This window comes from Podarcis melisellensis (assembly GCF_964234715.1).
Source record: "Podarcis melisellensis genome assembly, chromosome: Z".
In the NCBI taxonomy this organism is placed as follows: domain Eukaryota; kingdom Metazoa; phylum Chordata; class Lepidosauria; order Squamata; family Lacertidae; genus Podarcis; species Podarcis melisellensis.
The window spans coordinates 27,173,143-27,200,791 of record NC_138547.1 but is presented as its reverse complement, the minus strand read 5'-3'; the positions used below and the strand labels follow the sequence as shown (position 1 = coordinate 27,200,791).

The following is a 27,649-nucleotide window of genomic DNA, read 5'->3' as shown; positions in this document are numbered from 1 at the left end:
TCCTAATGGTCCTAAAGGAAACCTGGTTTAGTTAACTAATTAAAGCCTGGTTTAATTAGCTGTTAACACATGCTGATTCCAGAAGATGTAGAAGTGTCTAGTTCACAGCCTAGTACACAGGATCTTGCTGTCATTTCACACAGTGTCAGGGACTGGACTGAGGAGGAATGGTGGGGGTCGCCGCCCCATTCCTGAACCTTTCCCAAGAAGAGGGGGACAGTATAGATTTACAACAGTGATTTGCAGAAGGTCATAGTTCTGAGGCTGCAGAGGGGAGAAGCCGGGAAGATGAAACAGGTAGAAGATGCACCAGGGGAGAGACAGCTGACAGACTCAGTGTCTTTAGAAAGCATTCCTGACACCCCCTGACACCCAAGGCGGGCACTGAGAGTAGTAGAACACAAAGCTCAGAGGAAGAAAGCACAGATCATCCGATGCAGGGATGATGTATAATAGGAGAAGCGGAGGGGTGTGGCACTTTACTCGGAGCAACGCCATTATCTAAGAGAGATGGCATTTTGACGTTCTCTCTCTGTGAATATTGAATAAAAGGCTTGGTAAGAAATCTTCTGCCTGTCAGGTTTGGTCCTCTTAAGGTGGCTCCCAAAATACAAAACAAATCTATAACATTACAAATCATCAAATAATAGACACATCATCTAAAATAGAACAATACATCTACAAATCAACACGGCAGTAGCTGAAAAACATACCAACAGACAAAAACTGATAGAAGCATCTAAAATAGCACATCCACAGATCCACCAGCAGAAAAGCACCAGCATAAATGCCAATTAAAAACACTTTGGAGTACTACTGAAAGTCATTAGCGGAATGATGTAGTGGGTGGGGAATTCCACAGGCACAGGGTATCAGGGTGAGTGTCAGGAGCAGGCCAGCAATAACTCACAATGTGTCAGTGAAGGTAACTTTATTCAAAGAAACAAAACAGCCTGAAGAAAGGCCTGCTGAGCACAGGAGCTCCTCCCAGCAGATTTTGCCCCAATGAGGGACTTGTGAGGACTGAGGGTCCTTCTCCCCTGGGTCCTTCCCAAGTAATCTGAGATGGCGGGGTGGAGTGGAGGGAGAAAAGCTGATCACAGCAGGAGGAGAAGACCCCCTGGCTTCTTCAGCAGCCTGCCTAATCTCTGCCTCTTAGTCTCACTCTGCTTCTGCTTCTGCCTCTGCCTCAGACTGCTCTCTGCCTCAGACTCTTCATGCTCACTAAACTATGTTACCACTTCTGACACCTCCTCCTCCCGGTCTTCTCCCTCTGACCACTCATTGTCATCCCACCACCAATCCCCCGGCTCTCGGTCTTCTTACCGTGGATTCGGCAAGTCCATGACAGATGCTCAGTAGGGTGTGGTGTACTGGTTAGGGTGTTGGAAGAGAACCTCACTCACCCATGAAATGGACTGGGAGAACTTGGGATAATGACTAGGGTTGTATTCAACAAACCTTTACTCAGAGTAGCCTAATTGACATTAATGATCCTTCTTTAGTCATGGTCATTAATTTCAATAGGACTGCTCTGAGTAAACATCAGTTGTATACAACCCACTGCCTCTCTTAGCTTCATCTAGAGATAAAATGAGGAAGATGAGAATCCTCTATAGCACCTTGAGTTCCTTAAAGGAAGAATATGTAAATGATTGGTTGCACTATTGCCAAATTAATGAAATGTTTAAAGAGGACTTAAAGAAGAAGGGATTTGGTTATACTAAGTTGAAATTTGAAATGGAAATTTTAAATAATAATTTTAAAACATTGTCTAAAATGTATAAGTTGCTGTTGGAATGGCATTTGAAAGACGAAGAGGTTAAGTTGATTATGATACATTGGGACAAATATTTTGGTTATAATATACAGTTAAAAGACTGGGAGAAATTGTGGAAAGAAGGAATAAAATTTACTGTATGCAATACCTTGAAAGAAAATATGATGAAAATGATGTACAGATGGAATATTACACCAGTGAAATTAGCTAAAATGTATAAAATAAGTAACAAATGTTGGAAATGTAAGGAAAAAGAAGGTACTTTTTATCATCTGTGGAATGGAAAATGGTGAAAGGTTTCTGGGAAATGATTTACAGCGAGTTGAAAAATATGTTGAAATATACATTTATAAAAAAGCCAGAAGCATTTTTACTTGTGATTGTAGGTATGGACATTAATAGGCAAGATAAAAAACTGTTTTTATATGCGACAAAAACAGCAAGAGTATTATTGGCACAGAAATGGAAGCAGGAAGAATTGCCGATGAAAGACGAATGGCAGATGAAATTACGGTAATGGACTACGCAGAATTGGATAAGATGACAGGAAGAATTTGAAACAGCAGGACCAGAAATTCTTGAAGGATTGGAGTAAATTTGTGGGTTATTTGAAAAACAATTGTAATCAGCTGACTATGCTTGTAGGACTACAATAAGTTTTGTAAGGAGAACTAAATGAAATATTACAGGAAAAAAATTAGGAGTATGGACTTTAAAGTATGGATTATTAAAAGTAATTGTTAAGACTAGGAAATGCAAGACTAAAAGAGGAAGGTCGAAAATCACTACACATGGTTGATGGAAGTCTTAGGCTTATAGCCAAAATGTAGTATAAGATGAGAGATGTTATGTTTTATTTGGAAAATATATGTAAAAACCAATTAAAATATTATTATTTTTTAAAAAAGAGTTCCTTATAGGAAAGTTGGGATATAAATGTTTTAATAATGACAGCTGCTTCCACCATGGGGAAATGAAGAGTTAAAATATGACTTTCTGTTGGATTTTCCTCATAAATAAAGCAATATAATAAACTAAAGAACTGATAAGTCTGAAAAGAGGGACAGCCAAAGAGAACCACCATTACAGTTGCTATTTTTTTAAATCCAGCTTAGGTAATTGAATCTATTTTTTAAAATGAATTCCCAGTGGCTCCTTTTATTGATTCGTCTCTATGAATAACTGAATAATAACATTTTTTTTCTGGTGCTTAAATTGCTGTAGAATTTGTATCCTACGCAGACACACCTAAACAGCAATTCCAATAATTGCTTTTTTGCCAATGATCATACAATTTGCGTATTTATGCTGAGTTTTAATAAATCAGGAAGAAAACAGTTGGCAATTAATGTATAGATGGCACAGGAGAGTTTTTTTAAGAACTACATTCTATTCATATTATGACAAAACCACATCCAAATATATAGTTAACTTTGTCAAAGTCTCAAAATTCACAAAAAGCAAATGAATGAGGCACATTAGTAATTTGAACTTTGTTGTAACTGTATAGCAATTTAAAGTATCATAACAGGGATCTATAGTGTTAAGCAAGGATAGCCAATGCGAGCACTTGAGATGAAGCTGGACTACAGCTCCCAGCATCCCCAGTCAGGGATGACAGGTGTTGCGCGTCAAGGTCCCCCAGGCCACCCCAATAACTCACACTTCACACATCAATTTTGGTTTGGGTTTATGGCACGATTTTGGCCACAACTTTATTTAAATACACACATGTGAGTGGTTGCTTAGGCATTGGTTCCAACTATCTGTCCTTGCCCAGGGACAGAACTGATCTCCGGATTCCGCGGGAGGCAGTGAGGGAAACAATTTTGGGGAGAAAATGAAGCTGGGCCTCAGTCCCTCACTTCTCACCCGCATGCTCCTGGTGGCTTGCACGGCCCAAGTCTGATGCCAGGGACAAGGACAAAAAGAATGGCAAGCCCCTGGATTCCTTTAACGGAATTCCCTTGCAGCAGCAGCATTGGAGGGGTAGGCACTTACCCCTCCACCAACCAATTTGAACCAATGCCTAACCACAACATTACAAATTGTGACGATTTGCTACGCAGTAGGCAAAAACCAAATGGCACCAGCCAATCAGCCAAATGGACAAAATTCCTACCAGGCCCCTGCCCCAAGGCAGATGACCCCATGACAGGCATAGCAAGTTCAGAGGACAACGAACCCCCCCTTTTCAGGGAGGGTGGGTGGGTGATCCCGTGCACGCAGCCCAAGAGAAGGCCCCAGGCTGCGAGCCCTGTATTTAAGAACTATGACCCCTCCCACACTTTAGCAACATAACATTCTCCCCAGCAGCACTCCTTGCCCAATCACAGCATGTGGCCAATTTGCCCAACAACAGTGGGGTTGCCTTTTTGGCCGCCACCACAACACGTGCTCTCTATTATGGAGAGCACGCTTTGTAGGACAGCAGCATCTGGAGGCCACTGCATTGGCTACCCCTGCCAAAAAGCACTCAGGATTATATGGTGGTGATGAAGGCTCTAGCCAGTGGTGGCTGGTGCTTACTGGGGTGGACCAGCAAGTGCCGACAAAGCCAACAACAAGCAGAACAAACTAGTTATTTTCTTGTCCCTATCCTCTTCCCTGATCAGTTCTACAAAGGCAACTCAGAGACTAAGGATGAGGAAGCTGACAGACAGTGGCAACCTCTGGATAGGTTGTAAGTAAGAAGGCAGACAGGTAGGGGCAGGCTGAGGTTGTTGGGGAGACAACTGTCAATGTCTCTTGCAATAACTGGATGAAGTGTTACGATATTATAAATGAGTTCCTTCGCATTAAGAGAGGAACTGAAGCCAGTGTTACCAGAACTACTTATTACAGCCATTTTGGACTGCCTCATATACCAGAAATGTAAAACGTTTTTGCCTGGGGAAATTACTTACTTAAGAAATACTATGGAGAAAATGAATGGATGAATTGGTCAATATATGGTCCATGCCACTTTCCCATGTGTTCATTCAAAAATTTGTTCTGTTCTGTTCTTTTCCAGCGTTAATGTGATTTTAAATAAATGCTTATTTTTTTAAAAAAAAATCTGCATCAAAAGTATTTACATACATATTTTGGAGTGTGTTCCCCCACCCTTTTAAGTACGTTTGGTTATTTATTGATTGATTGATTGATTGATTGCACTAAGAACTGTGTCACAAGATCTGGAGCAGCATAAAATCTGACAGGCAGCTATGTTTCAATGCTCACATTAGCCTAGCAGGCAGGGGATCAGGTCAGTTCATATCACGATTCGCAAATACTGAATTCCTCAAGCTTCCCTACTAAGAAGTACAGGCCAACAGCACTCTATGTATTGTTAGAAGTGACATTTTACTCTGACACGAGCCCATTGTTATAATTACGACCTATTGCTGAATGGCTCGTTTTGCCTAGGATATGTCAACATGAGAGCAAGGCATAAAAGGAAATAAGATGAGTACACATTTTTAATTTTTTTTTCAAGGCTGGGCTGGCATTAGGAGTGGGGGGGGGGGGCTCGGAGCCAGACTTCTCATCTGTTTCCCTTTCTTTGCTGCTGTTACCTGCAGTGACTTCAGTGCTCATTGTCGTGTGCAGAGTCTCCATTTCTGCCTCTAGAATAACAATCTGTACATTGGAAGTTGCTTTATGCCAGGTCAAACCACTGGTCACTTTTGGCTCAGTATTGTCTACATTGGCTAGCACTGGCTCTGCCACTGTCAGCTCAATGGTCCATCTAGTTCAGTACTGTCTACACAGATTGACAGCATCTCTCTAGGATTTCAGGCAGGGAGTGCCTCCCATCTCTAACTGGAGACGCCGGGGATTGAACCTGGGACCTTCTAAGCAAAAAGCAGACGCTCTGCCACAGAATCATAGCCCATCTGGGAGCTGCAGTTTGTTAAAGGTGATGAGAGTTGTTTTCCTGTCCCAGAGCTACAATTCCTAGAGTTCCCTGAGAAGACTGATTGATTATTAAACCACTCTGAGGTCTCCTCTTAGCATGCTTAATGAATGAGAGCTCCCACGATTCATTGAGGAACATCAAGACTGTTTAAACTGGTAACATACTGCTTTAAACGTATGGTGTTAATGTGGCCCAGGTGGTGCTGGGCAGAGAGATATTTGGTAAGAGAGCCACTGCTGGTTGGTACAGTAGTACCTTAGGTTACAAACACTTTGGGTTACAAACTCCTCTAACCCGGAAGTAGTACCTTGGGTTGAGAACTTTGCCCCAGGATGAGAATGGAAATCGCACGGCGGCAGTGGGAGGCCCCGTTAGTGAAAGCACACCTCAGGTTAAGAACGGTTTCAGGTTAAGAACGGACCTCAGGAATTAATTAAGTTCGTAACCCAAGGTACCACTGTATAAGCAATGCTGCATTTAGGATCAGTATAGGACCAATGATCTGACTCAGTGTCATCTGACTCTTGTGTTCTTAAATGTGACATTGATGGATGCATTTGTTTATTCATGTGTCTATCCCATTCACATGTAATGCCAAGCCAAGAAAGAGGGCAATTTTCTTCCCTGAAGAAAAAGGGAAAGGTGATTGGAACTGAACCCTCCGCTTCATCTAAACATGTCTTTCATCCCAGATAGAGAAGGATAGATCTGTGCATAAATCATTTCTCTTATTCCTGGATTGATAATATTTCTATTTTTTCCAAAAACAAGACAAAACAAAAAACCTGCCCGAAAACATAGAATCATAGAATCTTTGAGTTGGAATGGATCCCAACAGCCATCTAGTCCAACTCCCTGCAGTGCAGGAATCTCAGCTAAAGCATCCATGACAGATGGCCATCCAGCCTCTGCTCAGAAACCTCCAAGGAGGGAGTCCACCACCTCTTGTGGGAATCCGTTCCACTGCTGAACAACTTTTATTCTTAGAAAGTTTTTCCGTATGCTTAGTTGGACTCTTTCTTGCAACTTGAAGTCATTGGTTCAAGTCCTACCCTCCAGAGCAGGAGAAAACAAGCATGCTTTCTCCTCCAATTGACAGCCCTTAAGATATTTGAAGATGGCCATCATATCTCCTCTCAGTCTCTTCTTTTCCAGGCTAAACATACCCAGCTCCTTCAACTGTTCCTCATAAGGCTTGGTTTCCAGACCCGTGATCATCTTGCTTGCCCTCCTCTGCACACATTCCAGCTTGTCAACATCCTACTTAAATTGTGGTGCCCAGAATTGGACACAGTATTCCAGGTGTGGTCTGACCAAGGCAGAATAGAGTGGTACTATGAATTAATTAGGGACATAGGTGGTGCTGTGGTCTAAACCACAGAGCCTAGGGCTTGCTGATCAGAAGGTTGGCGGTTCGAATCCCCATGGTGGGGTGAGCTCCCGTTGCTCAGTCCCTGCTCCTGCCAATCTAGCAGTTCGAAAGCATGTCAAAGTACAAGTAGATAAATAGGTACCGCTCCGGTGGGAAGGTAAATGGTGTTTCTGTGCCAGAAGCGGCTTAGTCATGCTGGTCACATGACCCGGAAGCTGTACGCTGGCTCCCTTGGCCAGTAAAGCGAGATGAGCGCCGCAACACCAGAGTCATCTGCAACTGGACCTAATGGTCAGGGGTCCCTTTACCTTTATGAATTAACTAAAAAGGATTTAAATGTGTAGATCACTTTCATCCAAGTCCAGGTCACTTTTAGTATCATGGCAGAGGGTAGTGAGGGCCTATTCTTTCTTCCTTTCTACTGTGTCTTTCAGGTACTAAGTCAAATATTGTCGCACACATCTCTCTCTCTCTGTATATATTATGTACAGATTGTTATTCTCGAGGCAGAAAAAGCTCAACAACTTTGGGGGTGTTTTTATACCTACCTTCATCTGAAGATGAAGTAGTTGCTTGGGAGAGCTCAGTCAACAAAGCATGAGACTCTTAATTCCAGGGTTGTGGGTTTGAGCCCCACCTTAAGTAAAATATTCCTGCATTACAATGGGTTGGACTGGATGACTCTCATGGCCCTTCCAACTCTGTGACTCTGTGATCACAGAGTGGTTCCCAATATAAAAATACAAAACAAAAACACAAAATAAAATAATAATAAAACAAAAACAAAACAAAACAATAACACCCCTCCCACAGACATATCGTGTTAGTGGTGTGGGTTCTGTGCTGGCTGCCTATTAGCTATTGACCCAGTTTTAAGGTCCTGCTACTTACATAGAAAGCCCAAAATAACTCTTGACCAGGTTACCTGAAAAACTGTCTTCTGCTACCTGGTAAGGCCACTACAATCAGCTGATGGAACCTAATTAGTTTTGCCAAGGCCTGATCATTATCAGCTTGTGGTAACATAGAGAAGGGATCTTTCACTGATGGCAGCTAGTCTTGTTGAACACCCTCCCTACTGGAAAATGACCCTATCTAAGTTGGCATTTGGCTGGCTCCTATAGACCTGTTTAGGCAAGAATTCCCCTGAACTTCTGGTTATACTGTGTTAACTCCCCCCCCCCAACTGTTTAATTCTTATGTCTTTTAACTGTCTGTCTTTTAATTAAGGATGTTTTATATGATCTCAGTGCTATAAAAAGGGGTGTCAAAACTCACCACGAACTTCTCCCTTGCTCTCTTAGAATGGCAATGGCATCCACCTGAGAGGTGCTAGAACTGCGTTCTGGCTGAAAAAAAGCCCTGATTGATCTTGTAAGTTGTAAACTGCTTAGGAGCCATTTTGGCAGGTAATCCATATCTGAGGAGGATGATATGTGAAGCCCACATCAGTGATGGACCCTGGCATCAGTGATGGACCCTGAAGCAGCACTGTGGCATCAACAGAGGACGAGGGAAGCTGTGTGCTGCTGGTGGTATGACAGATCTCAGGTGACTGCTTCAGCCACCTGAGAACTTCAAGAGGAAAACCGTTTTGGTGCCCATTTAGGAATAAATGAATAGTGCGAATCTCAAGGGAATGTTGGGGGACTGCCAAGTCTGCATGTTATTTGGATGCCTGATTTGAAAACCACCAACTCAGCCTAGCTTTGCATGCTTGAGTTCTAATTGAGATAGTAACCAAGGTGTTCAATGCCTTCATCAAGGCAAGGGGAGAGGGAGAGAGAAGGATTTGAAATATGAGACTGGAGGAAGCAAGAGATGCACATCTGCTTGCTTACCTGCTTTGTTATTAAGAAGATCAGATTTTATCAGGAAAGGGAAATTAATGAATGAATTAAATCACCATAACTATTGACTTTTGACCTATCCTTGTATTTGACCTTTTGATCCTGCTTGTTTTATACAACAAGAAAATGTTTTAAAATAAAAGGCTAAAGTAAAGAGAACAGCCCCCATTCTTCTTTTCCTGGGCAGTGCTATATATTTCTGTTCTTCTCACTTGAGATTATAGCTTCCTGACTAGAGAAACCGGTAGCTGTTAATGCTGCATGCACCCCAACTTCTAGGAAAAGGCTGTCACTCAGGTAGGAGGTCTTGGCCTTTCACACTGGCCCTGTGGGTGTACAAATGTGCTTGCCTCCATCATGTGTCATTTGGCCTTAGATCAACACAACATGATTAAATCAAGGAATGCAATTTTAAAGTTAAATGTTCACTAGCTCAGATGTTCATCAGAGTTTTATGTCTTTGGTCTATCTTTCAGTCTCTATCTATGCAGTCCATGTTCCCGTTCTTAAGCAAGCTTAGTTTAAAAGGAAGAATATTTGAGTTCTTAGGCACAGTTAGTTAAGGAAATTTTACTTTCCCATCTCTCTGTATCTTGATTCCAGGTCCAGTCAGGTGAAGCAGCAGAAACCTTCTTTTCCATTCCAATACCCATGCCTAATCTCTCCTCAGCAGGGACTTTAATTTTAAATTTGGTATAAGAACTAGTTCAAGATTAGAGGAAACTGTATATTCAGTTAGGCTGAATGTGTAAAGTAAAATGGAATTTACAATGTGGTCTTACTTTTCCCTTAAGCACAATTATGAGACCAATGAACCAGCATTTTCATAGAAGGCTTCAAGTGTGTGCTTATTGATTTATTTCAAGGATGTATATGCCACATTTCAAAACAAATGTTTTTTCAAGGCCTTTTATAGTCAGTATCATAAAAACCCTTTAAAACAGTATCTGTAAATATTCTCCACTAGCTGAGGACTGAAGTTCAGTGGTAGAGCATCTGCTTTGTGTACAGAAAATCCCAGGTTCAATTCCCAACAGCTCTAGCTAGGGCTAGGAGAGGCACCTGTCTGTAACACTGGAAAGCTTCTGGCAATCAATGTAGGCGGGACTGAGCTAAATGGACCAATGGCCTGATTTGGTATAAGGCAGCTTCCAAGATTCCTATGCAACCATCTTTAAAGGAGTAGATTTAATAAACATCTCATGCAGTATGCTTCCTTGCTAGGCTTGGATCTTTATTGCCTGCTTAATCTCTATTGGCATCGTGTTCCACAATACTAGCCCGATGAAATTTAAGGCTTTATTTCTTGGTGTTATCAAATGAGTCTCGCCAACTTGGGTAACACCAGTGGTGCTTCTGCAGACAATCTCAGTGATCAAGCTGGGATATAAGGGCTGAGGCACTCTCTGAGCTACCCTGGACCTAAGTTGTACAAGGCTTTGTAATTAATACAAGGACCTTGAGCCTGACTCAGTGGAAGATGGGAAGCCACTGCACCTGTTTTAATCATGGTGTCACATGTTGTCAGCCAGTCTGGCCATTGCATTCTGCTGCATCTTCCATAGCAAATTGCTCTTTTTCAGACCTTCTCTGCCCATTGTTTTTGTTGTTTGGGGGAATACACTTCCTCTACATCTATTTTCTTTTATTGCAATAGTTATTTGTGTTTCCAATTCTTGCTGTTATCTCATGAGATGTTATTCCGCCCAGTTTTCTGTCCTATGTAGTTGAATTATTGCCCTTACCTCTGTGCACCTTGCTCTTGGCTTACACTTCAGTTTTCTCTATTTCTACATTCTTTCCTCACATCTGGACATTCCTTTACATCGGTACTGCACAATGCAACTAATTGGTTTTGACAACTATACCTGTAAGGTGAACAGCCATTCTTACCATTTGACAGATGAGTAAAACTAAGGAACAAAGATTATGCATCTTAACAAGACCACTGAGGAATTTGCTGCTGGTACCCAAACATAGTGATTCTTAACACATTAGAGCTCCTCACTGGTATCTCTCCCTTCATTACTGTGGCTTAGCAAAGGAAAGTAGGGCTAACAAAGAATGCCAAATGCACTGTGCTGCTCACAACAGCTTCCTCCAATTTTCCAATGCTCTTAGCTGTTTTGAGAAGGCTAATTAGGTCCCACCAACACCACACCAAATGGACAAAACTGCACCTTAAGAACACTCCAGGAATTCAACATGGAAACCAACAAGGAAAAAATAGCTAACTGGAAACATTTGCTTATTATTTTGAGGCAAAAAAACCAGTAGAAAATGTAAATTGATCTTGTTGCTAATAGAGGTTAAAGCTCAGCGAACAATGGAGAAACCAAAGTATAGTCTTAATGAAGTTTAAAAACTGGTTGCATAAGGTCCAGTTTGATCTGTAAAGCATTTTTGCACTTCTGTATGAGGCTTATATTTCCCAGGAAATACAGACTCGGGGAGGGGGGGGGAGTTTCTTAGCTTTCCATTTTTAGAGAAACAAATTCATCTGAGATCAGCAGTGGAACAGGATTGGGGTATCATAAAGCAGGGGCTGGTGAACCTTTCTAGCCCAGCAGACCAAATTGTTATCTCACTACTGCTAAGGGCCAACTTTGGCAGGTGAACAGAGCCACTCGTCTGTCAATCACTTTTATATTTTTATTTACTTATTAAGACACATTTATTCAAAAGTTAACACTTCACCTTCGTCCACGGTTGTCCTTTTTCACAGTTACACAGATTTTAAAAGCTTTACCTTTTTTCCCTTGAACTTTTTATCCACTCATGTTCACCCTTCCAAAACATCTCAATGTTCCCCATTGCATTTTGTACACTGCTGTAAACCACCCTGGGATCATGTTGACATGATGAAGGGCGGTCTACAAATTTGGTGGAACCAAAGTACAAAAGAGCAGTTTTGTTGTCAAGTTTTAACATTTTACCCTCAAAGACCCTGAAGGACAGATTAAGGGCTCATTGACACTTCCTCTTGTCCTGTGCCTCGAATATTATGTTCTGCACAACATTATGTGCTGTACAATTAGACTCCCTCGTCTCATGTAAAAATGAGAGTTCGTCATCAGCTGGCCTGCTTAGCTCAGTATCTTTTGTTGAGAGCTGAAATTGGAATGGAATGAAATCTAGCTTCACGTATGTGAAGAGAAAGGAGGCTGTAAATTTGAAGGGAGTTCTTAGTCTCTGGAGAGCAAACTGGAATTAATTATTCTAGCGCACTAATTTTTATTAAAGTTAAGATCTTTTTATGTACCTTCTTCAATTCTGGAGAAGTGAAGGGCCCCATATGATAAGCCCACACTTTTCTCAGGGGTGTAATGCCCAGTTGATCCTTATGCCCTCGTTTCCAATGGCCCATTAAAAGGCCATTTGAGAAGGGGGGTGGAATTATTTTTGTCCAGAGTTTAATGGAATACATTTTCCTCTGTTGTGAACAAACTGCCCTCTGGCACAAGAACCTCAAAAATATTTGGCAACAGCCCTTCTGAAACCCATCTGTTTTTGAAATTAATTTCTTGGTAATGGGATACATAATATTTACATATTTGGTTTTTATTTCTCAGTATCTAATTTAGGGAGGGAATAGTCTCTTAGGTAATTCATATAAAGCTCTTGACAGAGCCTTATATTTTTTAAAAAACAGAGCAATCTAGAAGGCATGCTAGTCTGTGTTAGACCTTTAGCACTAGAAATTTTTCAGCTGAAGGTCAGCATTAAACCAACCAATCAACCAAACAACTTCTGTTATCAAACACTGCTGGGGATCCTGGAAAGCTGTCATTAAACCCCTGCCCCCATTTCAACCTTTTTTCTTTCTTTTTTTGTAGTAGTTTGGGAGTTAAGTTCACACAACACCAAACTATTTGTACTATTTCAATGGTGGGGAATCTTTAGGTCCAGGTACCAAATGCATCTTCAACTCTTGCGACTCCCCAAAGATAACACCTCTTCCATAGGCCTCAAGCCTCAGCTGTCCTGCTCAACACCCTACTTTTGGCCTTATATTGGCTGAAATGTATCCTTGAACTGTGATAATTCCTATTCTGCACCTTCTTACACCCCTAATTCTGAGTAATGGAAAAGCCCTCATCCAATCCAGCCCCCAGTAGGAAAGGCTATGCTTGAGAAGGAAGAACAGTTGCACAAACAGAATACATTTCATTGCCTCTTCCAATATTAATGAAGGGAGCACGCGCGTGCATGCGCGCGCGCACACACACACTGCCTTTGAAGAAGCAGAAATGTTTAGGATAGTGACAAACAGGTGTTGCCACAGTATCCAGTAGAACAGAAAAATACAAAACTGAACAGCAGTTAAGATGTCACCCAGTGCTTTAAGTGGGCAAGTGCAAGGCAGCAGTTCTGGCAAAAGGAAGAAAATGAATTTTGTGCTCTTGAATGCAGTGATAGGTCCTGATATTTAATTTATTTTCTGGATGCTTTAGAGAAAGGTCCACACATCATCATGGACAGCTCAATGCCAACATCTCAGTTTTTATACTGATGGTCAAGCAAATGGAATATCCTGTCATGTAGGCTTCATAAGGGGAATGGCAATGAGTAGACTGCTCAGCTATTTGTTTGTTTCTTTGAGGTGGCTTATTGCAGTAGATGCCAAACATTGTCTCTACATACTATCAGTGGCTCTCCATGGTTTCAAACAGTGGCTCTCCATGGTTTCATACAGGGGTCTTTCTCAGCCCTACCTGGAGATGACAAGAATACAAAGCAGACACTGTAATGCTGAGCTATGGCCCCCATTGCATCCTCTATTCATTTTCTGTCAGGGGCTGTCGCATTCAAGGGAGCTTCCCGTTGCTGATTTCCTCCCACAAATGAAGTTCTGGGAGTGGGAGGCTTGTTCATACCTGATGGTGTACTGTATGGTATTGTACTTTAGTGTGATTGTATTATCTCCCATGAGGAGATAAGAAGAGGGTCCTTCCTGGATCAGAACCTGAACCAAAGAAATATTACCACCTGAGCTAAAGGATAAGAAAGCATTCTCAGCCCCACCACCCTTCCATGTGCAGATGGCAGCTGGTTGGCAACTGAATATTCAATTCTGACAACAGCACAGCATCATCCAGGGCAGATGTGGGCAGCAGTCTAGTTTAGGGGGTGCATGACACACCTCTGAAACACATTATTCTCATCTCTGGCAAAGAGGAATGTGCTGGGAAATTAGAGGGGACTGCCACTGCTACTCCACCTGACCCTGGCATCATAGCCAGCCCTCAGAACTTAAATCCATCTAGTCCAAAATCCCCATTTCTCCAGGTGACTAAGGCATGCTTCATACATATTTGAACTTTTAAATCTGTGATAGGGATCTACTATTATTATTATTATTACTCACCTTTGCAGTGAAAAGACCAGAGATAACAACATTACATGGTTTATAGGGTAGCCAGAAGCACAGGTTGCACACAATACTAGTCCTACTCAGAGTAGACTCATCAAAATTAACAGGCATGGCTAACTTAGGCCCATTAATTTCAATGGGTCTGAGTAAGACTTACTTGGACCCCCATGCTTTTGAAATCCCACTGAGCTCAGCAGGGGGTTCTCCTCAGAAAATGTGCATATGATTGCAAACTTAATGGGCAATCCTATGCATGATTACTCAGAAGAAATACACATTGCATTCAGTGAAGTTTGCTCTCCAGAAAGTAAGGAATGCACACTTACCTGGGAATAATCAGCACTGAACATGGCGGGGCTTACTTCTGTGTAAACATGCATAGGCTTGCGCTGTCAAGCTGTCATCATCCATCTGTTAAGTTTGTTTTTAGCCCATATTCATAAGCTCTAGTTATAGAAGTGGTGTGTGTCTTTTGAGCACCTATGCAAATGAACCATATTTATCCCATCCCAGCTCTTCTCTATGCACTCACTCTAGCACATATAATAAGGATAATAAATACTTGAAGATGTCTATTTCTGCATTATTCATTCTGGCTCACTACAGTATCATCAAGGTATCAATGCTTGCACTTTTATCTCCCAATGTGACTGACAGTAATTTGATTTCTTTTGTTTCTGCTGTGCCCCCCCCCCAATATGCTTTTCCTTGCTGTTGTCAAATCCTTTTCATATCTACCACTTCACTTTCTTTCTGTTATGTTAGCTTTAGTCCTTGGCTACAGTTAGACCATCCGCTAAGGAAAACTCATGAAGGAGAGGTATACCTGAAGAGGCGTCTCCACCCTCATCATTAAGCCCGGACACTGAGGTCCAGCTCTGAGGGCCTTTTGGCGGTTCCCGCACTGCAAGAAGTGAGGTTGCAGGGAACCAGGGGCAGAGGGCCTTCTCGGTAGTGGCACCTGCCCTGTGGAATACCCTCCCTTCAGATGTCAAGGAAATAAACAACTATCTGACTTTTAGAAGACATCTGAAGGCAGGGCCTTGCAGAGCCAGGCTGAGGCCCAGGCCAGGTAGATAATGTGCCCCCCCTTTTTACCCTGGGGATAAACGCCCCCGCGTTTGCCCCAGTGCATCCCCTGCGATTGTGAATATGCTGACTGAGGCCCCCTTTGGAATCAGAGGCCCGGGCCAAGTGGCCCATATGGCCCCCCCTCTGTCTGGGCCTGTCTGAAGGCAGCCCTGTTTAGGTAAGTCTTTAATGTTTGGTGTTTTACTGAGTTTTTAATATTCTGTTGAGAGCCACCCAGAGTGGCTGGGGAAACCCAGCCAGATGGGTGGGGTATAAATAAATTGTTGTTGTTATATCAGTGGTGCACAATCATGGAACCTCCATGAGCAGAATTAGTCTATCTTGAATACCAGTTGCAGTGCAGAGGCAGCAGTGGGCGAGGACTAGTGCCTTCACATCTTGCATATGTGATTCTTGGAAGCATCTGATTGTTGGCAGCTGGAAAGAGAACACGTGACTTGATGGACCCTTTGATCTTATCCAGCACAGGCAACGGCCAATTAATGTGCACACATGCATACAGTGCTTAACCCAGAAGTGACCAAAAACATCACAAAACAAGTCATTAAAAGGGTGGAATGGTGGCGGAATGGGAGCATGGCACACTTATATGCGCTCCACCAATGCGCGCGGGGGGGGGCAGGAACAGAACCCTCACACGAAATGAACATCTTCTTGTGCAGCACAAGGCCACTAACTGTTTTCCGTCAGGAGAGCTATTTGAAGAAAGGTTAAGCATCCCCTTCCCCACTCCAAATTCCCAAATTTGGAAGTTGCTTTTTCCTAGGAAATGGGTTTATCTGGCTCTTGAGTCTCTTAAGCCAATATTTTGAGTCCAGCTATTTTTTGGAAATCCATGGGCAGAGGGGTGAAAGGAAATAATCTGTAGAGGGATGGCGGGGGATATTCAGAGCATTTTACAAGATTGGATGAATGGCTTTCCCTTAGTTTATTGGATAAGGTGGCCCTTTTTTGGGGGGGGGTCTAGCTTTAGGCTCCAACCACGCTATACATTTAAAGCAGTATCAAAGCACTTTAAAGAGTCATGACTTTCCCGTTTCGCCGTTTACCTTCCCGCTAGTAAGTGGTCCCTATTTATCTACTTGCACCCGGGGGTGCTTTCGAACTGCTAGGTTGGCAGACGCTGGGACCGAGCAACTGGAGCGCACCCCGCCGTGGGGATTCGAACCGCTGACCTGACGATCGGCAAGTTCTAGGTGCTGAGGTTTTACCCACAGCGCCACCTGCGTCCCTCCAACTGTACAACTCTACAATTCTACAAATGCTAGATAGGTACTGTCCTTACTGTGTTTTTCGTGCTTATTTCTCTTTTCAACAAGTCTTTTAAGTGGAGTTATTTTTCTCAGTCTATATTGGAATTAAAATTGTTTTTACATATCAAATTGTTGCAATTGTTTTTATATATGAAATTGTTGTTTTTATTGTGAAATTGCTTTGAGGTATTTTATGCAAATTCCTATAAAAAAACATCGCTGGATATATATTTTTTATAAATTTTGTTCTTTTGATAATGTTGTAGCTATAACATTTTATGTTGATTTTTAATAACCTCTATCCACCTTATAGATTTTTATTTTTTTTAATGGAAGGAAGTTTCAAATAGATAAATAAACGTTCCTGTGCACACACAGAGGTGCAAATGGGCAATATGTGGCACATAAATCATGAATCCTTATTCCATTAATGTATTATAGATGAAAAGAATGAAATATGAACTTCTGAAGTACAGCTTTCTCTTGTATGAAGCTGCTGATTCCTTAAGATCTTCATCTAAGGCAGAATGAGAAACCTTTGGCCCTCCAGATGTTTCTACACTACAAGCAAGCATGGCCAGTGACCAAGGGTGAGGGCACTTACAGTTCAGCAACATATGGCAGGCCAAAGGTTCTCCATCCAAGTTTTTAGTCTGGAAACCCTACTTTCAGGAAGCAAGACAAGTGGCAACGGGAGTAGAAACATTTCTGTGTAGGTGACCCACCCCACAGAAATGCCCCTCACCTACTTCCATTCACAATTACATCCTTACATCCTATTCAGCAGCAAGCCCCAGTGAGTTCCATGGGACTTATTCCCATTCCATGTGTGTGCACAGCTGCAATCTTTGGTACTAAGTCAAAAGAATCTTAGAATTCAGCAGGTATTTCTTCCTCTTCTTCTTTTTCCTATTATTATCTTGCTGCTGTTGATATTTCTCTTCCAGGATTATGGTGCTTGGATAGATTTTAGTTTGGTTTCATTTGTATAATATCATGAATGGTTTTATTTTGGGTTCCTAAGCTGCCTTGAGTGGGACACAGGTGGCGCTGTGGGTTAAACAACAGAGCCTAGGACTTGCCGATCAGAAGGTTGGCGGTTCGAATCCCCACGATGGGGTGAGCTCCCATTGCTCCGTCCCTGCTCCTGCCAACCTAGCAGTTCAAAAGCACGTCAAAGTGCAAGTAGATAAATAGGTACCACTCAGGCGGGAAGGTAAACAGCGTTTCCGTGTGCTGCTCTGGTTTGCCAGAAGCGGCTTCCTCGGCCAATAAAGCGAGATGAGCGCCGCAACCCCAGAGTCGGTCATGACTGGACCTAATGGTCAGGGGTCTCTTTACCTTTAATCTGCCTTGAAGGCTCAGTAGAGGAGAGGACCTTACCCATCTGTGCAACTTCCACACATATTCACTCATAGGTTTGCTGCATCCCATTTCCACATGCTCTTTTTTAAAAAAGAAAACCTTTGACATAAATTTGCATTTAAATAGGGTTTTTTAATTAAATAGTTATTTTTATCATTCATTTTCTCTCAAGATATTTTAAATTCATCATGCTACTTGGGAGTGGGAGCTGAAACCCTTTGTTAAGGGTGGGGCTGAAACTGCTTTGAGGTTTTCCTTACCATATGAAATAAACAAAACAAAATAAACCTGAAAGAGAACATTCAGGAAGTATGAAAGAATTTATCACTAAGCATTGCATCCCATGTCAGTCCTAGACTACATACACACTACAGTTTATTCTGCTTTCCTTTTATTTTGCACATTATATTTGAAATTTCATACAGCGTAAAAGCCATTAGTGGAACATAATGGATTACCGCACAAGTTCAGTGCTCATTTGGTGGTATTCGATTCAATGAAAAATCCATTTGCAAGCCTGGAATCTGCGTGCAAGCCTGGAAGTTTGTACAAGGCAGTGCACCAACTGAAGCCCTTCAGGTTCCTCCACAGATTGTGGAGCCTCATTCCCTGCTCTTCCATTGTCTCCTCTCTTCAACAGGTGATTCTGCAGCCCAGGAAAGATTCTGCAGCTGGTTTCCTTAGAGAAAGCTGCTTGTGGAATTCCCCCCGCCCACATCATCCACTCCAAATAACTGCTTGCAGATTATCATTCCCATCGTCGGATCCATTGCTCAACTGGTAGGTCAATCCTGCTGTTGGTGGTGATGCTGCACAGGCAGATTTCCTAAAGGAATGTTGTTAGTGTGGCATGCCCCCCTGTCCCCAGGACTGTCTGAACAGTTAAGTAGTTGATGGGTCGTGGTAGTGGTGGTGATCCTCCACAAGTAGGTTTATTTTATTCTATTTTTATTTTTAGGAAAGCTATTTGCAAAGCCTCACTCAGAACCTGCAGGATCACAGCTGCTATGGGGAGTGGGAAATGTGGGGGGAGAGATTCTCCTGGATCTCTCTGCTTATCAGCTGTTCAGCAGAGACTGGATTCTGATATTTAATCTTCCTTTCACACTGCAGTACCTACTGGTGTGAATTAAATTTTGTGCAACATGGAGGTATACAGGAACTGCAGTATGAGAAAAACATTAGAAAATGCAGTAAACTCAGAGTAGACCCTCTGGAATAAATGTGCATGCCTGACTTATATTCATTAATTTCATTGGGGCTACTCTGTGTAGGACTTAGTTGATACAACTGTAAGTTCTGATCCACACATTACTCTGGAGGTGCAGGTCAGCACAGCTTGGGAATCTTTGTATCAGAACCAGAACTGTCAATTGTTCAGATGTGGGGTGTGTTGACCTCTTCAAATGAATACAATCCAATGTATCTAATGCGAACTTAAAGCAACAGAGCTATCCCTCAACAGGCAAAACAAATATTACAGAGTGATACAAACACTATCTTAAGTGTTCGTATGTGTCTTCCAAAATATTTTATGTATTTCTAAAAGCAAACATACTCACAATATTTTTGGGGGGTGGGGGGTGGGAGGGAGTGATCAGGGTTTTTTCAAAAGTCCCCTTTAAAAAAACCTATCCCTCCATACAAATTGGTAAAGTCTGTGTTGAAGAATTCGGTCTTTCTCCCATCTGATTCACCACACAGGCTTGAGAGACTGTAGATTTAGTAGCAGTATTTGAAGAATCTCAACATATGAACTCACCCAATGCCCAGAGGGATTTGTTTTTGAATGAACCAGATGCTCCCCTTCCTGTACTGTCAGAGACTATGAACTTTGCAGGCCACTGCGCACAAAACTACACCAGATTCTGAATTGCTTTTAATTTTAGGAGAGCACCTATTATGGTTTTTTATAATCTTATGCTGCAGGAAATCTATTCTGCAAAGATGTCCAGCAACAATTCACAAAAAATAGCTGTGTGTGTAAGTATGCCTATTCCTTTAGTGGAATGTCCTCCCATCAGATGTCAAGGAAATAAACAACTATCTAACTTTTAGAAGACATCTGAAGGCAGCCCTGTTTAGGGAAGTTTTTAATGTTTGAAGTTTCATTGTGCTTTTAATAATCTGTTGGGAGCCACTCAGAGTGGCTGGGGAACCCATCCAGATGGGTGGGGTATAAATAAACTATTATTATTATTATTATTATTAGGCATAATGCACAACTGCATTTTCAAATGTATTCAGTGATCAAGACATTACTGGACAACACATGTACTAAATTTTAGTTCTCTAAGTTATGGATGGGGAACCACAGGCAAATGCAGCCCCCCCCCCCGATCCCTCTATCTGAACTCTCTCCAAGCCACACCCTTCACTGGTCCTGCTTTGCACCCTGAATGCCTTTCTGGAAAGTGCATTTAAACTCTGATAATGCTTCTTGCTTGCCTGCATGGAGGATAATGACCGCTCCCCGCTTAAAACGGGGGGTGCCCTTTGCGTGGACGCGTGCTGCCCCTAGACCTGGAGTGGCTCCAACAGCATAGGCTAGGCTTTGCCTTCCCTCAGGTGGGATACCTGGAGGTCTCCGCCAACCTCAGTCAGTTGTCCAATCCCACCTGGGGGAAGAGTTGCCAAGGAGACCAGGCCAGGTAGGGGAGGGATTACCTGCCCACACAAAGGAGGGAGGATCTTACCTGGGAATTCTCACTTGGCTCCAGAGCTTCTCCCACCCTACCCACCCTCTGTCAATGTCTTATGTTGCAGGTTAATTTTCCTCACATGTTTTGCAGGTTAATTTTCTTCACAGGTATGCGGGCGCTGCTACGTTAAGGTCGCTGTTAAAGGGCCGGAAAGGAATTTCCCTGCATTGGCAGGTTTCGCCTTTCCCGTAGCAAAACGTCACAACTTTGGCAGTATCAGGCCTTGGGCGGAATCCTTTTGTCCATCTTCCTCTTTGCGGCGGCGATACCAGGGTTCCCCGTTAAAGGGGTTTTCTGAAGGGAGGCTTTGACCGTACGCCGGAAGGTCGTCATTGCTCTCCCCTGCGGCGGCGGCGTTACGGGGGCGGCCACCTCTGCTTGAACATATGTTCTCCAGAGCCGGCCCATCCCCCCCCATACACTGGATAACCCTGATGCTCCCTAGGTCCCCCGGCTGGGGACTGGGGAGGGAGAACGCCCAATGCCTGAGCCAAGGTCTACCCACATTTGAAATTTAATAAAGTTGTGGCCAATTTAATCACATAGCACGTTGTCTTGAGTCGTTATTCCACATGACGGGGGGACCGCGCAGGATCTGGGGACTCCGCCTGTCCACACAAATGTTGCTCCATCCAAATGTTGCTCCATTCACTGTTGTGTACAACCCACTGACATGTGACTATCATGGGCAATTTCTACTCCTGTTTTTGTCAAACTTCTCAGACATCTTTAGTTCTTCACTTCCTGATTCTTGGCTGACCACACATGTGGAGGGAACTGAGACAGTCCACGTGAGTGCAGCACAAAGCCGGCAGCTTCAGCCACTTATTGCAGAGAATGGATTGACTACCCCAGATGCTGACATTGGCACTTATTTATGGTCTATTATCCTGAGATGACAAAAGAGCTGAGGACGCAGCTTCCAGTCACTGCCTTTTAACTCACATCAGTACTGGATTTATGTCCTTGATTGTGAAGCTAAATCAGATCTTGACATGAAGACTTCTCCCTCCAACCCCCAGGATATTAATGTCAAAAGGCTCTTATTGGGTCCATAACATAAGTGATGTTAATTTTCAAAGGCAAAGAGGTAAAGATGCAAAACTGTGAGGCTAGAACAGCAATCAGAAAAGGTAACTAGCGATGCTTGACGCTTTTGTGCCAAAGTTGGGGGATGGGAAGAAGACCACCTTATCACGAGCAACTCCACTTCAATCTCTAATCTCTAAAACATGTTGCTCCCTTTTCCTGATTTTTGTTGCTGCTCTTCTCCTGAGTTGCATAATAAACATTGTCATGACCTACAACCAGGGATGTAAAATGTTTTTTTGAATCAGCTTGCATTTAAAGGTGAACCCGCCTAATTCTCACTTACTGAAACAATATGCGAACCAAAACAACTAACCTTCAAGATTCACACTCTTCCAAATTTTGCAATGCAGTTCTCCAGCCAAGTCATGTATACTAAAATGAATAAACTAGGGTGACAAGGGCATACAAATGCAAGTACAGTGGTACCTTGGGTTAAGAAATTAATTCGTTCTGGAGGTCTGTCTTTACCTGAAACTATTCTTAACCTGAGGTACTACTTTAGCTAATGGGGCCTCCAGCTGCTGCTGTGCCGCTACCGCACAATTTCTGTTCTAATCCTGAAGCAAAGTTCGTAACCCGAGATACTATTTCTGGATTAGCGGAGTCTATAACCTGAAGCGTATGTAACCTGAAGCATCTGTAACCTGAGGTACCACAGTATTAGGGAGAACATACCAAAAAAAAGGCATTGTATTAGGAAAAGCAGGATTGCAAGAATTTTGTGTATTAGGCAAAATGGATACATTTGGAGAAAATTGTGCTAAAATGTGGAGAACTGAACATAAGATTGGGATGCCTACCTCCAAGTTTTGCAATGCTGTTCTCCAGCCAAGTCACGTGTACTAAATTGCATAAACTAGGGTGATAAGGGCATACAAATGCAAGTATTAGGGAAAAGAACATACAAAAAAAGGCATTGTGTTAAGGAAAGCAGGATTGCAAAAAAATTGTGTATTAGGCAAAATGGGTACATTTGGAGAAAATTGTGCTAAAATGTGGAGAACTGAACATAAGATTGGGATGCTTACCTCTCTCTGGGATAGGGTTATGGCTGCTGGAAACCTCATTGTTGCATGTAATTGGGCGAAATTGGATGACATGTTCCCTGGTAAGTCCCATGCATGTGCAGGGGAGTGGCAGCAATATTGTGCCTTTCCTTCATGCCTACCCATCTGACCTACCACATTGAGTTGACTGCAGAATCTGGGCCTATAACCCTGAATGGACAGCTGCTGATGTTGCAGATTGGGGAGGCATGTTGGGCAGATAGAGGGCAAGTGTGCATCTCACTCCTACATGAGTGATTGGCAACACTTGTGACGTAATCAGCTGTCTATGTGGATATGGCAAGCTATGTGTCTGCATGTGGTTACAGGCTCTCAGTGGTGATTGGTGCTTCTTCTGGGCACATGCAGACTTCCTTTTGCACTGCACTTTCCAGGCACAGGTCCCTGCTCTAAAGCTCTGTGTTCAAGCAATGCTTTTTTCTTTGTCTCAGTGCTTTCCTCAACAAAACCTGTGTCTTACTGCTGAATCAGAGCAAATGGCAATCAGAGGTAAAATGTGGGTTTTCCCAGGGAAAGCACCAGGACAAAAAACAACAGCATGGAGCTTTAAATTGCAGCCCTGTGCCTGGCAACACAACAAAAAAGAAGTCTATGAGCCTAAGACAGGTACGGCAGCAATCAGGGACGCCAGTGGTAGGTGGAGCTAGAGTCAGTGCTATTTTTCTAGAAAAAGAGGTGATGGAACTCATCATGAAAACATCCCTTGTTCTCTGAGAATAGCAACGGCGCCCACCTTAGCCCTGGCTGGAGTCAATGATAGCCAGAGGTGGAGCCATTGACATAGTTAACTAATTCTGGTTTTGTTTCCATCCTACTTCCTGCTGAGTTCTATAAGGGCTAAACTGAGACTTTAAGGAGCAGGAAGCTGAGAGCCAGGAACACACACTGGACTAGTGGTAAGTAAGAATGCAGGCAGGTGGGGGCAGTCTTAAGGCAGGGACGAAAGTAGGCTTTATTTCACCTGGGCCAAATACCCAGTTTGGCACATCCCCACACACGTGCATTTGCATGCACACACACAGGCTGGGAGCCCCAATGGTGCTTCTCCGGAGGCAGGGCCGGATTTAGGTTTGATGAGGTCCTAAGCAACTGAAGGTAATGGGGCCCTTTATTTAGCAGGCGGGGCCCATTAATTACATCACAGGAGCCTACACAACACAAAACACTGTTGCTGTACGTAGGTTTATTTTATTTGTTTTTTACCTTATATTTTGGAAATGTACATCCACTTGTTTTTTTTCCTTTAAATTTTTCCTTTAAAGCTATATTTCCATATACCTTGTTTAGCTTATATGTAAATCCGGCACTGTCTGGAGGCTTCACCCAGGGCAAAAAACCAACCACCACACCCCATCTCTGTAGCTACAGCACTGCTCAAGGAAAACTGAGATTGGTGGGGCAGTAACCCATCCGTCCTAACTGAACAGCCTCCACTGCACACTCAATCATTGCATAAAGAATATTCAAGGTGGTTAATAATAAAAAACCATAATGGAAAATAACTTGTCCTCACAATGTATTAAGCAAAAACATAATAAAAATCTGATAAGAGATGATTAAAAGGTTTTTTTAAGCAGGCTTTTAAAAACATAATTAAATTAAAATACAGATTAAAACACAGGGCAGAAGAAAAGAACAGTAGGCTAAATACCTATGTAAATTAAAAAAGAGGATGCCTGCTGGCAACATGCATGGACAGGGAGAGAAACCTCCTTCATGGAGAGTTCCAAAGCCTTCTTCAGCTTGCAGAGAATAAATAGGGAGATTTATGAAAGCTTTGGAGATGATGTTGAAGATAATGATGACTTTGCAACTCAGCAAACAACAATGAACCATGTAGTTCATTGGACAGGAGAACTGTGGTCCTGGAATGCAGCCCCATTATCCTTGACAATAGGCCATGCTTGCTAGGGTAGTTGGGAACTATAGTTCAGCACCATCTGGTGGACCCCACGGTTTCCATGCCTGATACAGTACACCAGACCCAGACAGCCCACCAATAAAAACCTCTTAATTTTACTACACAGGCTTCCACCTAAGGTATTTCCTTCTTTGCACAACAAAAACATAGCATAAGTTCCTCATCTTTTCCCATTAGCTTTTAATACATCTCGCTGCAATGGCGCCTGTGTTCCCCTCCCTGTTGATTTATTTCATTTGAATAGCAAGGCAAATGAAACACATTCCTATTTGGAGTGGCTCAGAATGATGCCTCCTTTTCTATAAATTCACGAAGAAAATGATTATCATTTGTTGCCTGATGGCTTGCAAATGAAACAAAAATAATAACGCTTAGCAAAATCCATTAGAATACTTTCAGCATGAGTCATACTGCCCTTGAAGGTGCAGCTTAAAAAAGCAGAGAAATAGATTTGACACCACTTGGACTTGAAGCTCGGACATGCTGCATTAAACTGTTCAAAATTAATTTAATCTGAGCATGGAGAATAATAGCCTCTCAGTTCAAGACTTCAGATAGCAGCAATTTGCACCCGAAAGTACTTCCAAAGGGAAAGAATAAATGAAGGACGACTCTCCAAAACCGAGTGAGCAAATGTATTCAACTCAATAAAAGCCACTTGATCACCCTGTAAAAAGATCAGCCGCCGAAGCATCTTTGGAGGGTTGGGTGGCTGTGTGACGGTGCATGAGCTGGGAAATTTTCTCCTTCAAAGTCTGAATCATTCCTGAGGCGCATATATAACAGATCATTCAGGGAGTTTCTTTGAATATACCCTTTCAAAACCAGCCTTTCCAACAGGCAGAGTGATATGGCTCCCGTAACCACCTAATTTGGGGTTTCATAAAATGGAAGCAAAATCACTGCATTTTTACTGCCAGGCGAGGGAGAGGCACTTGTGGGCTTTTCTGGACTTGACCATCCTTGAGGTGCCATGCAGTTTGACTTGGGAGGAGGGTACTGTCTGTTGGGGCCAGCTCTAACAATAGGCAGAGTGAGTCAGCCATCTTAGGCAACTGATATGCGGTGTCAATAAAACTCAATTTGTTGTTGTAATTTTACTTCCAGGGGGAAGAATACTTTTGTTTCCTCACCACAACTATCCCATCTCAGGTGTCAGAACTTGTGTCAGAAGCCTACTGCACTATGCTGATAGACTTAGACAGGTAGGTAAAGAGTGGGATGCCGTTTGCTATTGCACCTCAGGGACCAAAATGACTTTGGCTACCACTGCACACTCGGAAGCAGGGAAGATGTAGGGACTGACTTAACTGTGAGACTAGCCACAGGAAAAGCTCCTATGGGGTGTGGAGAGGGCACTCCCCCAGGACGATTAGTTACGGATAGGCTTGCTCCTAGGGAAGAGGCTGGATCAACTGGGGTTGTGGTTGGGCATGTGAGTTAACTTGGCTTCCGAACGAGAGTTGGAATGCTGATAAGCTGCATCTGTGGTGAAAGCATGAATGTGACTGGTGAGTATTTCATGATTTAGAAATTGGAGTTTTGATTTTCCTCTTCCTTCCTTGTCCCCCTTGCCTTGTGTGCCATATTTTTTAGATTGTATGTCTTCAGGTGGGGACTATCTTGTTTTGATCGTTATATAAGCTGCTCTGGGAGCCTTTTTGTTTTTGTTTTTTTTTTTTTATAAAAATTTTTATTAAGATTTTTTACAGATACATATTTAACAAACAGAATAGGTTTCATAACATCCTTTCATTCTATTGCGGACTCCCTCACGTCTCCCGCTTCCACTTTCATCATTAAAAACGAATTTTTCCAAGCAAATTATCATCTTGTTTATGCTCTTAAGTGCAATATTTAGGTTAAACTCAAATAAAAAATTATAATTTAATGGTAGACAGTTATTTCTGCTCTGGCTTCCTTGTTAGGATTCAACCAAATTACAGTACTTTTGTAAATAAATCTTAAATTTCTTCCAGTCTTCTTCAACCCTCTCCTCTCCCAGGTCGCGGATTCTGCCAGTCATCTCAGCCAGTTGCATATAGTCCATCAGCTGCATCTGCCATTCTTCCAGTGTGGGTAGATCTTGGGTTTTCCAGCTCTTAGCAATAAGTATCCTTGCCGCCGTTGTAGCGTACATAAAAAATGTTCTGTCCTTCTTTAACACGTTCTGGCCGACCATGCCCAGAAGGAAGGCCTCTGGTTTCTTGGTGAAGGTATACTTAAATACCTTTTTTAACTCATTGTATATCATTTCCCAAAAGGCCTTCACTTTAGGGCAGGTCCACCAGAGGTGAAAGAATGTTCCTTCATTTTCCTTACATTTCCAACATTTGTTATCAGACGAATGGTATATTTTAGCCAATTTCACTGGGGTCATGTACCATCTATATATCATTTTCATTACATTTTCCTTCAGAGCATTACATGCTGTGAAGTTCAGCCCGGTGGTCCATAACCTTTCCCAGTCCTCAAACATAATGTTGTGCCCAATATCCTGGGCCCACTTTATCATAGCCGATTTAACCAATTCGTCTTGTGTGTTCCATTTCAGCAGCAAGTTATACATTTTTGAAAGTACCTTGGTCTTAGGTTCTAGCAGTTCTGTCTCCAGTTTCGATTTCTCCACCTGGAATCCTAACTTTTTATCAATCTTAAACACTTCCTTAATCTGAGCATAGTGTAACCAGTCTCGCACTTTATCTTTCATTTTCTCTAAACTCTGCAGTTTCCAATTGTCTCCATCCCTTTCTAGTATTTCCCAATATTTTGGCCAATTGGCCTCCATATTGGGTCTTTTTCGGGCCTTAGCCTCCAAAGGTGACAGCCACCTCGGTGTTTTGTTTTCTAATAAGTCTTTGTATCTTGTCCAGACATTAA

General features: G+C 42.6%; 2 long non-coding RNA genes across 3 annotated transcripts in view; one reads left to right on the top strand and one right to left on the bottom strand.

The window, feature by feature from the left end:
* The window catches only part of LOC309362079, a 199,832-nt gene that overhangs the window by 20,614 nt on the left and 151,569 nt on the right, over nucleotides 1–27,649 (bottom strand). The window lies entirely within an intron of this gene.
* LOC309362045 overlaps nucleotides 14,827–27,649 on the top strand; it is an 84,587-nt gene continuing 71,764 nt past the window's right edge. The window contains exons 1-3 of one of the 2 annotated variants that reach the window (XR_014164727.1): nucleotides 14,827–14,893; nucleotides 15,043–15,195; nucleotides 15,317–15,349. This is a non-coding gene — a long non-coding RNA (uncharacterized lncRNA). Of the gene's footprint in view, nucleotides 14,894–15,042; nucleotides 15,196–15,316; nucleotides 15,350–25,934; nucleotides 26,281–27,649 lie in introns of those variants that run through there. The other variant, XR_014164725.1, reaches the window with a different exon arrangement.